Consider the following 12350-nt stretch of genomic DNA (forward strand, 5'->3'; position numbering starts at 1 on the left):
TTACAAGACGCCTGGCCTCCTGGACTATGTCCCCCTCTTCCTCATTTCCTTTTATTTCCCTCAATAATCTCTCCCTTTCTCCTTCCCTATCACCCCCCCCTCTACACCACGAGCTCTCCCCTTCCCTATAAATACAATAAGGCACTTCATGGACGTTGAGATCCACGTAGATTTTCCATTTTCTTCGGAACACTAATTCTCGCCGTCCATTCGACGAAAGGGTGTCTTTAACTAGTTGTACCTAGTTGTATTTTACGGGTAGGGGAGCTATGCTCGTGGCGTCCCGTCTTCATATCTCATTTTATCTAAACCATTTTTAAATTCATGTATTGTTTTTGCACACACCACTTTCTCATCTAACTTGTTCCAACTGTCTATTACACTGTGAGGAAAGCTGTTCTTTTTCACATCTCTTCTGTAGCTGTCTTTCTTAATTTTCTTTCCATGTCCTCTTGTATTTCTATTATCCCATTTTATCAGATTCTCTCTATCAATAATTTCTATGCCTTTCATGATTCTGTAAATAGCTATCAAATCTCCTCTCTCTCTTCTTTGCTCTAGTGTCTGTAGTTCAAGTTTTGCTAGTCTCTCTTCATATGATAGTTTTGAGAGTGTTGGTGCCAATTTTGTAATTGCTCTTTGTATTCTTTCAATTTTTTTTTATACATGCTTTTGTACTTGGTGACCACATCATTGCAGCATATTCCAATCTTGGTCTTATCAGTGATTAGAATTTTCTTCACCATTTCTTCATCCAGGTATGTAAATGCCACTTTAATTGTTCTTATTAAATTATAAGTTTCTCCAAAAATCTTATTCATATGTTTCTCAGGTGACATATTATTCATAACAATGACTCCCAGGTCCTTCTCATTTTCTATTTTTTTTTTTATTCCTTCTTCTCCCAATTTATATGATCCTGTTATTCTGTTTTTGCTTTTTCCAAATTCCATTATACTACACTTTTTAGTGTTGAACTCCATCTCCCACTTCCTACTCCATTCCCAGACTTTATTTAGATCACTGTAGTGACTCACAATCTTCTTCCGTGTTCACTTTTTTTAATAGTTTTGCATCATCTGCAAAGAAGCTCATATAACTCAATTTCTTTATCCATATCATTAATATATATAGCAAACATATTTGGGGCAAGAACTGTTCCTTCTGGAACACCGCTTATTACATCATCCCATTTTGAATGTTTGTCTCTTATCACTACTCTCATTTTTCTTTCTTGCAAAAAGTCTTCCATCCATTTAAGCAGTTTGCCCTGTATTCCTCCTTCAGTTTCTAATGTCTTAAGCAACTTCTTATGCGGTACTTTGTCAAAAGCTTTTTTTAGGTCTAGAAATGCACAATCAGCCCATCCATCTCTTTCTTGTATTATATCTATTAGCCTTGAATAGAAACATATTAAATTAGTGACGCATGATCATCCTTGTCTGAATCCAAATTGCCTTGGATTTAGCACGCTGTTTTTTTTTTTTTTTTTTTATATATTTTACCCATTTACTTTTGATAAATCTTTCACAAATTTTTGCTATTGTACTTGTTAGAGAGAATGATCTATAGTTGGTATGGGTCTTCTTTATTACCTCCTTTATATATAGGTATTATATTTGCTTTTTTCCAATCTTCTGGAACTTTTCCTTCTTTCAAGGAACTATTTATTATGCTATGTATTTTGTCTGCCAGTTCATTTCTGCATTCTTTCAAAATCCAGTTTGCTATTTCATCTGGTCCATGCGATTTTCTAACATCAAGATTACTCAAGTGTTTCATTATTTCATTCTTTGTTACTTCTATTTCTTTCATAGGGGGGACTTTCTCTTTCCATTCGATCTCTTCAGGTTGTATATTCTCCCTTGTAAACACTGATCTAAAATGCTTGTTCATAATTTCTGCCATTTCTATTTCCTCTGTGTATTCAACTCCTCCTTGTCTTAATTTCTCCAAATCTTGTTTGTTTTTCAGTTTGTTGTTTACAAATCCGTAGAATAGATTTGGTTGATCTTTACTACATATTCATTTCTATAACAAGTATATATTTTCCATTTTTCAGGTCTTTTGTTTTTCTTAATTTGGTCCTAGCTTTGTCTCTTTTGTCTTTTAACTCTCTACAACTTTTGTTGTACCAGCACTTTACATATTCTTTTTCTTGTTTTTGTCTTGGGACATACTTTTCCACTCCTTTTTTATAAATTTTTGTCAAAATATTCCATTTCTCTTCTACTGTTGTATCTTCTTTGTGTATTCTTTCCCAGTTTTCATTTTGAAAGAATTCTCTTATTATATCAAAATTTGTTTTTTCATACATCAATCTTCCTTTTCTATATTGGTCATTTCTTTTCATGTATTTTTTCTCATTTAGTTCTAGTTCTATCAATATGTGGTCACTTTTACTTATTGGTGCCTGGTATTCTATCTTTTCCACTATTTCAGGTTCTGATGTGATTATTAGATCTAGTCTCAATGGTTCTTCTTCATTTCTATACCTAGTGTTCTCTTGAATCCATTGTGTCATTGTGTGGTCAATAATCATCTCAAGTAGAACATTTCCCCATGAGTCTTCTCCACCCTTTACTGTCATCTCTTCCCAGCAGACTTCTTTGCAATTATAGTCGCCCATTATAACAATTCTTTCTCCATCTTCCATTATCTTGTTTAATGTTATTCTTGTGTCTTCTAACATACTTTTATGTTCACTCTCTTCCCACGAGGCTGTTTTTGGGGGCACGTAGTTTATTACAAACTTTCTGCTTTTCTTATCTCTGTCTTCTACTTCTATCATAATCATCTCTATTCTTTCCATATGTGACACTCTTCACATTTATATCCTTCTTAGTCAGGAACATAACTCCACCCCCTTGTTTTATCTCTCTGTTTCTAATCAAATAAATATATGCATTGTGTCCTATGCTGTTGGGTGGTAGTGGACCTTTTAATTTTGTCTCTACAATTCCCATTATGTCCGGTTCTTTTTCCTTCAGATACTCGTTCAGTTCATTCAGTCCTGTTATTAATCCATCTATATTTGTGTAGGAGAATCTTTCAACCCTTTGCGCAATTTTTGACATTCTACCGAACCTACTCTCCCAATGTTCGGTCAATTGTTCAAGTTTTTCCTCTAGTCTTGCCAGTCGGGGGAGGTTGGTATCCGCCCCCCCCTCATTAAATCCATGGAAATTATTATCCTCACCTTCTATTGTGCTGCTCATATCTATGTTTCTAATCTTTACATTTTTGTTAGACCTTTCATCGTCACTAAATTGATCCGGCCCGCGTTTGTTTACATGGCGTCTGCCTGCCTGGACCAAGTCCTCTCCTTCTTCATTTCCTTCCATTTCCCTCAGTAATCCCTCCCCTTCTCCTTTTTCCTCACTTTCCCACTTCACCATGAGCAATCCCCTTCCCTGCAAATACAGTAGGTATTTCCTTTGTGTTGAGATCCACGAAAATTTCACTTTTTCTTTAGGACGTAAATCCTCGCCGTCTGTCCGACGTGTGTGTATATACAGGTATAGTATATATATACAGTACCTGCATACGTATATATACTGAAATACAGTACAGTATTAAAACATTAAAAAAAAATAGAAAAAATTATAAAAATGAAACTAAAAAGCATTGATAAATAAATAGTAAACAGCTTGTATTTAATAGTATTCAATAGAAAAAGTTACTTAAAAACGCAACAGATTGATATCATGTATCATATAGTAGAACCCTCGTGTCAGCCATTTTGAATAGGATCCAACTTACGACCAATCCAACTTACGACTGGTTGGTCAGAACCTATTTAGGTCGTAACTCGGATAGTGGCTGTACATGACATGGATGAAGGTGTGGAATGTTATATGAACTTCTTTGCAGATGATGCAAAACTACTAAAGAGAGTAAGTACAGAGAAGATTGTAAATCACTACAAAAAGATTTGGACAAATTCTGGGAATGGAGTCAAAAGTGTGAAGTGAACTTCAACATCAAGAAATGTAGTATAATGGAATTTGGAAAAAATAAAAAATAAAACAGAATATTGGGACAATATAAAATTGGTACAAAGGAAGTTAGAAAAGTCAACTCAGAAAGGGACCTAGGAGTAACTATCACCAATGACATGGTACCAGACAAACATATCAGCAGAATAGTTGGAGAAACTTTCAATTTACTAAGATCAATGAAAGTGGCTTTTGAATACTTGGATGAAGAAATGGTAAAGAAAATATTAGTTACATTGATAAGACCAAGATTGGAGTATGCTGCAACACTATGGACACCCAGTACTAAAAAGAATATAAAAAAAATTAGAAAGAAAGACCAACGACAATTATGGCACCAACACTCTCCAAATTGACATATGAACAAAGATTGCCCAAACTCAAACTACCAATCCTGGAAGAAAGAAGAGAAAGAGGAGATCTACTAACCATCTACAGAATTATGAAAGCAATGGAAGTCCTTGATAAAGATGATTTATTAAAGTGGGATAAAAGAAAAGGAAGAGGCTGAAAAAGTATAGCTACAGAAGACATCTGAAAAAGAATAGCTTCCCACACAGAGTGGTAGATATCTGGAACAAACTGAATGAGGAAACAGTGAGTGCAAAAAATATACAAGAATTTAAAATCAAATTGGATACTGAAAGATAAAAGAGTGGGTCACTATGAGCATAGCACTCTTCCCATAAAAATACATACATACATATACCAAAGGCTTTTTCCCCTTACACGGGGGGTAGTCAAAAAGAAAAAGGCATTGAAACCACTCCCACCCATTCCATTCCCTACATATTCCACTCCCCTCCACCCTCCTCCCCCCCTCTTATCTTGGCACCTGCTGGATGATGGGTCATCCCTGCATCCTGTCCACTGCCCTGGGTTAGAAGCAGTGTTGCAAGACATAGCACATCCACAGCAAGGCTGCTTCATAAATTCAGCGATCCCCCCTCTCTGTCCCCTCATGCAGAAAAGGAGAAGACGGGGAGAAATCCCTTCGGGCTGCATCAAATTTTTTCTCATACATACTTCCTCACCCCCCATCTCCCACCCACTCCCCCCTCATGCATCACAGCATCATCCATACACAACCCTTCTCCATTCACCCCTATCTTCTGTCCTCTCCTGTCCTTCCTCAACAGAAATTCCTCTCTTTTGTAAAGCCCCTTTCACCCCATCCATCCATTCTGGAACACCCTCTCATATTCACTCCTTCCACCTCTGCCTTCCACACCTCTTTTACTAATCTTTCTTCACTCATTCTTTCCATGTGTCCAAACCATCCTTATACTCTTTCATCGACCCTATCTCCCAGCTCCCTTTCCACCCCTGTTCTCCTCCTCACCTCCTCATTTCTCACTCTATCTAGCTTAGTAACCCCTACCATACTTCTCAGACATTTCATCTCACACATTCAAACTCCTTCTCTCTTCCTTTCTTATGTTCCATATTTCTGCCCCGTACAGTGCTGTTGGCACAATCACTCCTTCATACAATCTCCTCTTAGTATCCATTACCAAATGTCTATTTCTCATTACACTTTTTATTCCACGAAAGCATTTACTTACTTGTCTCAATCTACATTCTACCTCCACCTTAACTCCACCCTTTCCTGCCACATCTGCACCCAAGTATCTAAAACTATCCACTTCCTCCAGTCTCATCTCCCTTAATGCTCACATCCAGCCTGCTGTCACTTTCTCACCTTGTACATCTCATCACCTTACTTTTGCCCACATTTATCTTCAGCTTCCTTCTTTCATACACCTTCTCAAACTCAGTCACTAGCTTCCTCAATCCCTCCTCTGATCCTGCTACAAGTGCAGTGTCATCAACAAACAACAACTCACTTATTTCCCACTTTTCTCCATTTTCTTTAACCATCTCCAACCCCTGACCCACTACCCTTGCCTTCACCTCTCGCACCACCCCATCTATTTATAGATTGAACAGCCAGGGCAACATAATACATCCCTGACAAAGTCCCACCTTTACCTCAAACTATTCACTCTCTCCATTTCTAATCCTAACACAAGCTCTGTTGTTCTCGTAAAAACTCGTGACTCCTCTTAACAGCTTTCCTCCTATCCCATAAATCTGGAGTGCCTCCCATAGTGCCTTCCTGTCTACCCTGTCATAAGCCTTTTTCAGATCCATAAAAGCCCAAAAAAACATCCTTACCTTTTCCTATAGCTTTCTCACATATCTGTCTTACCACGAAAATCTGATCTACACATCCCCTACCTGTCCTAAAACCACACTGTTCCTCACCAATTACTCCCTCTGTTCCTCTCCTGATCCTCTCAATCAAGACCCTCCCATAAGCCTTCCCAACTACACTCAACAAGCTGATCCCTCTGAAACTACTACACACACTTGCCCCCCTTTCCCTTGTAAAGCAGAACTATACAGGCACTCCTCCAGTCCTCCAGCACTCTACTCCTCTCTTAAACAAACATTAAATAACCTCACCAGCATGTCCACCATCACTGTACCTCCATTCTTCAGACATTCTGCATGGCATCCATCCAACCCAGGTGCCTTACCTGCTCTCATCATCTTAACAACTGCTTTCACTTCATCTTTCCCTATTTCTCCTCCATTTTCCTCATTCATCATTCTCATTTTCTTAGCACTTCCCACTGCAACTACCTTTCCCTCCCTATCCTCCTTCACATTTAGCAACTCCCTAAAATACTCTGCCCACCTTCCTCTCACTGCCTTCTCTTCCATTATCATCTCTCCATCTGCACCTTTTACCTTTTCTTCTCTACTTGATTCGCCTCTTCTTCCTCTTTTAATTTCTTTCCAAAACATCTTTTTATTACTTTTAAAATTTTCTGTCATACTCTTACCCCATTTCACATCTGCTCTCACCTTTGCTTCCTTTATCTTATGCTTAACTTCCCTTCTCTTTACCTTGTACCTCTCATACAATTCCCTTGTCCTAATTTGTAGCCAATCTATGAATGTCTGCTTCTTCTCTTCTACACCCTTCTTTGCTTCCTCATCCCATCACTCACTACCCTTCCTTCTATTTCCTCACACCCTCCTTGTTCCACGCACCATCTTTGCACACCTTATGACTCCCTCCTTGAACCATCCCCATTCCTTCTCCACTCCTAGTTCTACTACCCTTCACTCCCTCCCACTCCTCTCTCAGGTTCTTCTTATACTCATTCTCCTTTTCTTTCTCATTTAAGCAGTTCACTCTAAGTACCTCCCTACCTTCTGCCCTTTTCCTCTTTATCCACCTATTCTCCACTCCCAATTTACCTTCCACCAAAAAATGATCTGATATTCCCCCACTCTCTCCCCTTAGAACATGTACATCTTTAACTCTTCCTACCATATTCCTGGTCACCACTATATAGTCCATTAATGCTCTATCTGCCACCTTTCCATCCACCACCCTTTCCCATGTGTACTTATGCTTCACTTTTTTCCTAAACACTGTATTTGGTATCATCAACTCTCTTTCAAAACGCATCTCCACCATCTATTCTCCACTATGATTTTTACCTGGAACTCCATACTTCCTACCCTAGCATTAAGGTCTCCCAATAGCTGATATTTCTCCCTAATCCCTCTATGCACTCATTTATATCGACCCAAAAAGCCTCCCTTTCCTCTACGCTCTTCACACTACCAGGCCCATACGCACTTACAAAAACCCACATCTCCCTTCCTAGCTTCACCTTCATCCACATCAACCTTGATGAAACCTCCTCCCACTCCACTACATGCTTACTTATCTCTTCACTTACTAGTATAGCCACCCCTTTTCTCCCTTGTCCCCTCTTCACTCTTGAGTACCTCCCAGCTACACTCCCAAACTCACACTCGTCCTTCCCTCTCAACTTAGTTTCACTCAAAGCCAGCACATCCATCTTTCTTCTCACAAACATACTGCCTATCTCTTCCCTTTTACTCTCATCTGTACCACATCCATGCACATTAAAAGACCCAAACCTTAGGGTACTTGTTGGAAAACTCCCAGACCCTCTTATGTCTTTACTTTTTTTAGGAATGTCCCTTTTGGGGCTAAAGGTTGCAGGACTCCTAATCCCATCCCCTGTCCCGTTTTTGTTTTGTTTTTTTGTCGCCTCTTCCGACTCAAGAGGAAAGACTTGGCAGTAGCATTCTCTTCCCCCACCACAGGGTAGGCAAGAAAAGGAAATGAATATTCAGAGAAATGGTACAGGACAGTAATAAGGGTTTGGGGGACAGCATAACAGAGGGACAGTCATAATATAAAAGTGTCATCATTTCTCAATGAACAGAGTTTTCCTCTATCACAGACAAAATGATGTGAGGCTCTGGTCCATAGGGGTGCCCCATATAGACCCTAAAGTATCAACTGCATGCTACTCTGCAACAATAACATGCAGCCAATACCCCAGACGGGGTATTGGCTGCATGTTGAAAATACAAATAGGTAAATACACACACACCAAGATTGGAGTACACTGTGACACTATGGACACCCTGCACAAAAAAAGAATATAAATAAATTGGAAAGAATCCAAAGAGCAACGACAAAGATGGCTCCAACACTTTCAAAATTGGCATATGAACAAAGATTGTCCAAACTGGAACTACCAACCCTGGAACAAAGAAGAGAAAGAGGAGATCTACTAGCTATTTACAGGATCATGAAAGGCATGGAAGTCCTTGACAGCGTAGATTTATTAAAGTGGGATAAAAGAAAAACAAGAGGACATGAAAGGAAACTCAAAAAGGATAGTTATAGAAGAGATCTGAAGGGAAAAAAAAAAAAAAAATCCACACAGAGTGGTGGATGTCTGGAACAACTTGGATGAAACAATAGTGTGTGCATAAACCATACAATAATTTAAGAACAAACTAGATGCTGAGAGATGCAAAGACGGGTCACTACGAGCATAGCTTCCCTCCCCATATAATACTACTAGGTATATATATATATATATATATATATATATATATATATATATATATATATATATATATATATATATATATGTATATATATTATACATATGTACATATATATGTGTGCACATACACAATATACATATATATATATATATATACATGCATACACACGCACATGTACTGTACACATATGATATATACATACATAATTTCAGTATTACTGTGCTGCGAGTCGTTACTCCAACTCCCGTGGGTGGGGAGTTGGGTGTATGCATGTAAAGGTCACAGCATTACCCATAGATTGGTCATATATGAACTCTGAGCTCTCTTCTGGGAAGGAAATAGCTGTCAGTCGCGAATCCAACAAGTCATCGAAGACCATGGTGGTGAATCATACAGGGGGTCCTCGAGTTATGTCAGAGATCCGTTCCTACGGACTGACATGAGGCGATTTTCGACGCAAGTCGGAATTATCATAGCCTAAGTCACCTACCGAAAAACACCCTGGTCATAAATATATCAAGAAACAGAACTAATGTAGTGACGCGCCGCTGGTCAAAACTAGACTGACCGTCACATAACTCGAGCTAGGCCTATATACTCGCTGTAGTTGGCAAGCGTAGTTAGCAAAGACGTCTCCACCAGCCAATCAGAAACTCGGGAAAGCTTCCCGGGGACCCACCAGCCTCCTTTAAAAGGACGGCGTCTTGACGAGACGACCAGTTCACTTCCGGGCACATCTCCAAGCAGCCTTCCTCTCCAAGCTTCAAGTTGCCCTTCGCTCTCAGACTACGACCTTCCCTCTACGAGCTTAGTGTTCATTAAAACCCGAGTCACTCCGGGGTCACCACTTTGTCGTGATTAGGTTCGGACAAGCCAGGGAAATGAAACTCACAATAACACTAAGGCACTCGGGAATTAATGAACACTAAGCTCGTAGAGGGAAGGTCGTAGTCTGAGAGCGAAGGTCCACTTGAAGCTTGGAGAGGAAAACTGCTTGGAAATGTCATGCCCGGGAGTGAACTGGTCGTCTCGGCAATACGCCGTCCTTTTAAAGGAGGCTGGTGGATCCCCGGGGAGCTATCCCGAGTTTCTGATTGTCTACTGGCTGGCTGGCGGAGACGTCTTTGCTAACTACGCTTGCCAACTACAGCGAATATGGCCTAGCTCGAGTTGTGTGACGGCCAGTCTGGTTTTGAACAGCGGCGCGTCACTACATTACACTACACCATAGGAAAATGAAAGGAAGAACATAATTATATTACAGAGAAATTACGAAAATTAAACTGTAAAAAAAAAAAAAAAAAAATCAAACTGTACATTCTACATACATACATACATATACCAAGGCTTTTTCCCCCTTCCAAGGGAGGTAGCCAAAAAGGGAAAGGCACAAAAACACTCCCACCCATTTCATCCCTAAATACACTCCACACCCCTCCCACCCTTCCTCTCATCTGAGCACCTCCTGGATGACGGGTCATCCCTGCACCCTGCCCACCGCCCTGGGTCAGAAGCAGTGTCGCAAGACACAGTGCATCCACAGCGAGGCCGCTTCATTTAATCGGCGACCCCCCCTCTCCGTCCCCCTTTGCATATAAGGCGAGGACGGGGAGAAATCCCTTCGGGCTGCGTCAAAATTTACTCACACATACTACCCCACCCCCCACTTCCCCGCCCATTCCTCCTCATGCAGTCACAACATCATCCATATACAACCATTCTCCACTCACCTCTGTCTTCCGTCCTCTCCCTTCCTTCCTCAACAGACATTCCCCTCTTCCCCAAAGCCCCCTTCACCCCATCCATCCACCTCATCCTAGGACGTCCCCTCATGTTCACTCCCTCCACATCTGCCTTCCATACCTCTTTTACTAGTCTTTCTTCACTCATTCTTTCCATGTGTCCAAACCATCCTAATATTCTTTCACCAACCCTATCTCCCAAATCCTTTTTCACCCCTGTTCTCCTCCTCACCTCCTCATTTCTCACTCTATCTAGCCTAGTAACCCCCACCATACTTCTCAGACACCTCATCTCAAACACATTCAAACTCCTTCTCTCTTCTTCTCTTATGTTCCACGTTTCTGCCCCATACAGTGCTGTTGGCACAATCACTCCTTCATACAGTCTCCTCTTCGCATCCATTCCCAAATGTCTATTCCTCATTACACTCTTTAAACCACCAAGGCATTTACTCGCTTCTCTCAATCTACATTCTACCTCCACCTTCACTCCACCTTTTCCTGCTACACTTGCACCCAAGTATCTAAAACTATCCACTTCCTCCAGTCGCTCTCCCTTAATGTTCACTTCCAGTCTACTGCCACTTTCACCCCTTGTACATCTCATCACCTTACTTTTACCCACATTTATCTTTAGCTTTCTTCTATCACATACTCTCCCAAACTCTGCCACCAGCTTCCTCAATCCCTCCTCTGACCCTGCCACAAGCACAGTGTCGTCCGCAAACAACAGCTGGCTCACCTCCCACTTTTCTCCATTTTCTTTAACCATCTCCAATCCCTGACTCACTACCCTAGCATTCACCTCTCGCACCACCCCATCCATGTATAAGTTGAACAGCCAGGGCGACATAACGCATCCTTGACGAAGTCCCACCTTTACTTCAAACCACTCACTCTCTCCATTTCTAATCCTAACACATGCTCTACTACTCTCATAAAAACTCTTGACAGCTCCCACAAGCTTTCCTCCTATCCCATAAATCTGCATAACCTCCCACAGTGCCTTTCTGTCTACCCTATCATAAGCCTTTTCCAGATCCATGAAAGCCCAAAAAACATCCTTCCCCTTTCCTATAGCTTTCTCACATATCTGTCTTACCACAAAGATCTGATCTACACAACCTCTACCCGTCCTAAATCCACACTGTTCCTCACCAATTACTCCCTCTGTTCCTCTCCTAATCCTCTCAATTAAGATCCTCCCATAAGCCTTCCCTACTACACTCAACAGGCTAATCCCTCTGAAATTACTACATTCACACTTGTCCCCTTTTCCCTTGTAAAGAGGAACTATACAGGCACTACTCCAGTCCTCCGGTACTCTACCCTCTCTCCAGCAAACATTAAATAACCTCACCAACCAGTCCACCATCACTGCACCTCCCTTTTTCAGACATTCTGCATGACATCCATCCAGACTAGGTGCCTTACCTGCTTTCATCATCTTTACAGCTGCCTTCACCTCATCCTTCCTTATTTCTCCTCCATTCTCCTCACTCATCACTCTCATTTTCTTCGCATTTCCCACTACAGCTATCTTTCCTTCCCTATCCTCCTTCACATTCAGCAACTCCCTAAAATATTCTGCCCATCTTCCCCTCACTGCCATCTCTTCCATTATCAACTCTCCATCTGTACCTTTTACCTTTTCTTCCCTACTTGATTCGCCTCCTCTTCCTCTCTTAATTTC

At 40.8% G+C, this 12350-nt stretch overlaps 1 protein-coding gene across 4 annotated transcripts in view; it reads right to left on the reverse strand.

Annotated features, from left to right (window-relative positions):
* The window catches only part of LOC143019644 (2-amino-3-carboxymuconate-6-semialdehyde decarboxylase-like), a 117335-nt gene that overhangs the window by 91605 nt on the left and 13380 nt on the right, over positions 1-12350 (reverse strand). The window lies entirely within an intron of this gene.

This window comes from Oratosquilla oratoria, chromosome 1 (assembly GCF_046742065.1).
Source record: "Oratosquilla oratoria isolate Oo_2021 chromosome 1, ASM4674206v1, whole genome shotgun sequence".
Taxonomy (NCBI): Eukaryota; Metazoa; Arthropoda; class Malacostraca; order Stomatopoda; family Squillidae; genus Oratosquilla; species Oratosquilla oratoria.